We start from the raw sequence: 6,000 nt of genomic DNA on the forward strand, positions 1-6,000 counted from the left end.
CCTCCCCTGCAGGTTTGGTTGCCTCTAACTGTCCTTCCCTGCAGGCCTGGTGCCCCCCAAGTGCCCTCTCCTGCAGACCTAGTTGCCCCCAACTGCCCTCCCTTTCAGGCCTTGTGCCTCCCAACTGCCCTCCCCTGCTGGCCTGATCACCCCCAACTGCCCTCTCTTGCAGGCCTGGTCCCTCCCAAATGTCCTCCCCTGCCGGCCATCTTTGACCACATGGAGTGGCCATCTTTATGTGTTGGAGTGATGGTCAATTTGCATATTATCTCTTTGTTATATAGGATGTATTCAGGGAGTATTCTACAGAGAGAATAGAGGGGATATTCTAAGGGAGGAGAGTAGGAAACAGTAAGGCAGAAGCTTAAGAGCAGGAAGTTGTTGGTTTTTTTTAAAAAAATAAACAAACAGAGATATCTTCTTATGAAGGGGTAAAGAAATGCCCAGGGGCTGTAGGTGTGATTAGTACAGGGGCCACACTTGTAACTTGGACTCTGGATTCTTAGCTCCAGAAACAAACATTTTGATTAAGCTGTCTATATGCACCACTTCAACTTCTTTGTCTACTACTCACTCTTCAACCAAATAAATGGGATTCTGTCCCACTATTCCTGCAAGGCTATCTTCTTAGGTAACTAGTGGAATTCTTGTTATACAAGAACAGACACATCTGAAAACTTATTTTCCTTCAACTTTCAAGTACAATATGAGACTATTAATCACTCTCATTGAAACTCTGTCCTGGTTTTCCTTTTACAACTCTGACCAGACCTTCTTGGGGGTTCCTTCTCTGCCATTCCTTACAGGTTAATGCTCCTTAGACTTCCAATCATTCTGTATACTTTCCCAACATAGTCTCACCTATTCTGTGGCTCCAAATAACATTTCTATGCTGGCAACTCACAAATGTCTTCCTTGACCTAGGTCTCGTCTGAGCTTCATACTCATTTACCCACTTGTCTATTGGACATCTCCACTTGGGTGACTCAAAGGTATGCAAAGCTCCATAGATCCGAAATGTATTGTCTTTCCCCCAATCCCTTGCCACCTCTACTTACAGAGGTTTGGAGTGGAATAGACTTGAGTTTAAATCCTTATGGGACCTTGAATCTACTTGGGACCTTGGGCTTCTTTGTACTTTCTGTGCCTCAACAAAATTCTGTGCCTCTACAAAACTGAAATAAATGTCTCCCTCCACAGAGTTGTTAGAGGAATAAGTGAGAGAAAAAAATAAGCACTTACAGAAACACTTAGTAAATGTTCAATAAATAAAATCTATTGTTATTTTCATCTAATAAACCATTGAATCCTATTGATTCTACTCTATCAGTGTCTCTCAAACCTATCCAGTTCTCTCCATTCTGCCTGCCACCACCTTTGTTAAAACCCTGCAATCCATGTGGACCCCAATGTATAGATCTGTTTAAATAAAGGAGCACTCCCCCAAAAAAAGGAGCTCCCTGATACATATCCCAGCCACTGTTTAATACATAGCCTTGTTTATTTTATCACTAGAGGCCCGATGCACGAAAACTCATGCAAGAGTAGGCCTTCCTTCCCCTGGCTGCTGGCACCGGCTTCCCTCTGGCACCTGGGACCCGGGCTGCTTCCCTCAGGTCCTCACCACCAGGCGTCTGTACCAGGGCTCCAACTTCATCCAGAAGGATGTTCATAATGATGCCCAGGAGGTCTAATTAGAATATTACCCTTTTATTATTATAGGTGGTAAAATTTTACCTTGTTTGCTTATTTGCCTCCTTGTTCACTCTCTCTCTCCTTACAAGAATAGAACTCCCTGAGGGTTGCTTTATCTTGTTTTCCTTTATATGCCCTGCTTCATACATATAACCTGGCTTCCGATTGTTAGGTCTGGTCAAATAATTGAATCAACACCCCCTCCCCTGGGAACGGACCTGTAGGCCACTTCACAGTATAATACATTCCACTTGCTAAGACCATTATCTCTCCGCTCTGGAGTTTCCCAGAATCCAGACCTGCACAGAGAATTCTCCGCCCAAAAGAAGCCCACCTAGAGTCCTTTAAAAACCTCTGACTCCCTGCCATTGGCTGCTGGTGCCATTTTGGGGCTCAGACCATCTGGTATACAGGTGACCTAATAAATTCATGATTCTTCACCTCTTTTGGCCTCGTGCGTTCCTCCATTGGCAACCCTAACACTGATCATGGTTCAGCCTCATCTCTTACTGTTATTCCTATCTCATTCTAAATTTCCACTTTATGTAATCACTCTAGATTACAGAAAGGCAGGTACCTGGAATACTCTTCCTTCTACAAAGACCACTCCTTCCCCATCCCTTCCTTTACCAGGCCTAACTGTACTTTCCTCTCACTCAGCAGGCTTCAATTTAATAGTTCCTCCAAGGAGCCAGCCAGTCTAATTGAGGTGGCCCTGTGTTCTCACAACATCATACCTCCTCTATCATAGAACATATCTCTGGTTTGTAATTGCCTGTTTGTCTTTCATTCCACCAGATTATACATTTCTGAGAATAACCCTTGTAGCCTTGTTCACTATTGTTTCCACAATGCCCTCATCAGTGGGATTCAGAGACTTTTGACAATCTGGTGAAAGCTGTGGAGTTTTTCTTAGAAAAAAAATGAGTATACACTATTTTGCACTCAATTTTCAGGGTCCATCCATGGATCGCTTAGAATTTCCATTAACTGCCAATTAAGAACTGCTTGACAGAATGCTTGATCTTATACTATTGGAATCTATTTACTTATTTGGACAAGTGGTTATCTTCTATTTGCATTTAAGTATTGATATTTTAGGAATAAGTATGTTGTTAAATGAATCAGTTAAACCTCAAATGCAAGAGCTTATGGAGAGGAGCGTAGAATACTTCCAAGAAAACCCAAATGGACAGACAATCCAGAACCAGAAAGGACATGGATAGCTCCCTGGATGTCCGTGTGGGCAAATGACATCCCGAATGATGGCCTCTGTGCCCCGTAACTTCCCTCATATCCTGGTACCACATACACCCCAGGGAAAAGAGTGGGGGAATCTCAGAATTAACTCAAGAGTTTGTGTTTTTTTATAATGTCTCAAAACAAAAATGAAGTTAACAGAAAAACACAGTTCAATGTTTTTGCACTCTGGAATTTGGGAAGGGAGATTCAGCTGTAAAATGCAAATGAAAAGTCCCCACCCCACACCCCCATCTCTAGATCCATTCTCAGGGATACCACTGCTGTTTTATATGAATAGTTTCAGATATTTTCTATGCTTATACACACACACACACACACACACACACACACACACCTTCCACCCACCCCCTTTTTTTAAATTTGCTTTACATAAAGAGGATCATACTTTAGACACCATTCTGCACTCAGTGTGTCATGGAAACCTTGTGTTAACACATTAACACCCACCTCACTTTTACAAAAGTTGGCTGTATGAGATTCTTTCCTGTTTAAGCTCCGCCCGGGTTTCTGTTTTATTACAAACAGTGCTCAAACTCCCTTGTTGGTGGCAGTTACCATGTCCTTCCAAGGAGCATTGAGCAGGGAGACTCGTTCTCACTCTCGGTCTCTTCCTCCCTCTTATGTCCCTTCAACGCCCTGCCCCTCCCTGGCCCTCACTCCTGGGCCCTTCCCTGCCCTTACACACACACACACACACACACACACACACACACACACACCTGGGCCCTTCCCTGCCCTTACACACACACACACACACACACACACACACACACACACACACACACACACACACACCTGGGCCCTTCCCTGCCCTTACACACTCACACACACACTCACACACACACTCACACACACACACCCTCCCGGAGCGGCCGGGAGGAGCCGGCACCCGCACCCGCCGCGTCCGCCCCGCCCGAGCCTGGGCGCTGGGCCCTTGGCACCGGCTCCCCCTCTCCGTTCCGAGCCCGGTGCTCCGGGCGCCGGGCAGACGGCTTCTACCTGCGCTCCGACCGTCCCGGAGCCACTCCGGGCAGGAGCAGCCGGCTGCCTGGGACGGCGTCTCCGTCCCCCGAAGCAGGAAGAGGAGCCGGCTCTGGGCTCCGCGGGTCAGAGGAACCGGAGCCGGAGGAGGAGCCGGCGGCGCGGGGAGGGACCGCCGCGGGCGGGCGGAGCCGCTGACCTGCGAGCCGGAGCGGGGCGTCGCCCGCAGGAGAGCAGGAGCCTGGCTGGTAGTGCAAATGCCCAAGGACTTTGCAGCCTTTTCTGGGGCCCCTCCCTTTTTCCCTTTTCCTGTCCTCCTTTCTCTTGCCCGTCAGGCTCCCCATTTACCAAGGTCCCCTCTTTTGCTAAATTTCCTCTCCTATCTGTGGCATATCTTCTACCACTGTTTCTTGAAAAAGATTTTTGTATGTTCATTTCCTGCCTGGACACATTTTTTTTTCCCCCTGGTGTCAAAGACAGCTGGACTTTTAATTCACCCGTAAGTTACTTTGTGGAAATAGAAATAAAAGGAGACGGAATATGGACTAATTGGGGCAGGGTGAACTCAGGGCAGCCCATGCCCATCTGGAGGGGATTGTAGGTTATAAGAAATCTATCTGGAATATTGAATTGATACTCCCTCCCCTGGAAACTGACCTTTAGGGCACTTCACAATTGGCACTCCACTTGCTTAGACCACATTCCATTACTAAGACCATTATCTCTCTCCTCCAGAGTTTCCCAGGATGCAGACCTGCACAGAGAATTCTCCACCTAGAAAAAGCCCACCTAGAGTCCTTTAAAAACCTCTGACTCCCCATCTTTAGGTTCTGGTGCCATATTGGGGCTCAGTCCATCTTGGTACCCAGATGACCTAATCCTATATAATAAAAGCCTAATATGCTAAGTGTCCAGTTGTCTAGTTGTCAGTTCAACCAAGGCATAATATACTAATGATATGCTAAGGCCACTGAACTGCTTGCTATGATGTGCACTGACCACCAGGGGGCAAATGCTCCAACAAGTAGGTTAGCTTGCTGCTGGAGTCCTGCGGAGCCAATCGGGCCTGACATGCCCAGGAGCCCTCCCTCGATCCCTCCCTGGAGCACTCCCGTGGTTCCTCCCTGGCTGGCCAACCTTCCACTTCCTTCTCTTTTGTCCCAATTGAACATCAGTGGGATCCCTTGGCCTGCCTGCACCCTCTCACAATTGAGAACCCTCGGGGGATGTTGGAGAGCTGGTTTCTGCCCAATGGCGGAATAACCGGTCACTATGACATGCACTGACTACCAGGAGGCAGATGTTCAAAGCAGGAGCTGCCCCTGGTAGTCCATACACTCCCAAAGGGGGAGTGCCGGAACCTGCCGGCAACCAACAGTACCTGATTGAGGGGGTGAGGATGAGAAAAAAGAAAGACAACAACAGATGGGGTCGGGAGGGCTCAAGACCCGAGGTCTGCAGCCCCGAATTTTATTTTTCCAACCTTTAAATACAATTCTGAAAGAGGAAATATTTATTTCAGGCAATCATACAGGTGGCCGTTTCTGCTAACATGATGAGTCCCTGTACAGATAAATTCCTTCAGCAACTGACCTTTTACAACCACCTGACCTTTTACAACTCCTTTTACAGCTCCTTCTGCGTCAGCAGGCTCCTATCAATTGTTTTACCCTGAAGCAAAGACATCTGCAGTTAGCAGCATTCCTAGGGGTGGTAGTAATTTTCCACTTAGGTCAATGGAAAGGGGGGGCACATGAAGAGCTGTGTCCTACACCCATGCCTGCATTCAGGCATAGAGGATCCCTGTATCCAGGGCAGCTCCCCACAGGGGAGCACTGCTCAGCCAGAAGGTGGGCTCACAGCTGGCGAGTGCAGTGGTGGTGGAAGGAGCCTCTCTCACCTCCTTGGCAGTGCTAAGGCCCACTCCCCACAGGAGAGGGCTCCTAGACTGTTAAAAGGTACAGGCTAGGCTGAGGGATCCTCCCCCTGAATGCACAAATTTTGTGCACTGAGCCTTTAGACTATATATAGAGAGAGAGAGAGAGAGAGAGAAAGAGAGAG

At 47.6% G+C, this 6,000-nt stretch overlaps 1 protein-coding gene across 1 annotated transcript in view; it reads right to left on the reverse strand.

The window, feature by feature from the left end:
• TEP1 (telomerase associated protein 1) overlaps positions 1-4,103 on the reverse strand; it is a 43,003-nt gene extending 38,900 nt beyond the window's left edge. Inside the window, exon 1 of the mRNA XM_084861717.1 lies at positions 3,958-4,103. The gene's annotated coding sequence lies outside the window, so the exon portion shown is untranslated. The remainder of the gene's footprint in view (positions 1-3,957) is intronic.
• Positions 4,104-6,000: the final 1,897 nt, after the last annotated feature.

Source organism: Pipistrellus hanaki, assembly GCF_964339955.1.
Source record: "Pipistrellus hanaki genome assembly, chromosome: 1".
Lineage (NCBI taxonomy): Eukaryota > Metazoa > Chordata > Mammalia > Chiroptera > Vespertilionidae > Pipistrellus > Pipistrellus hanaki.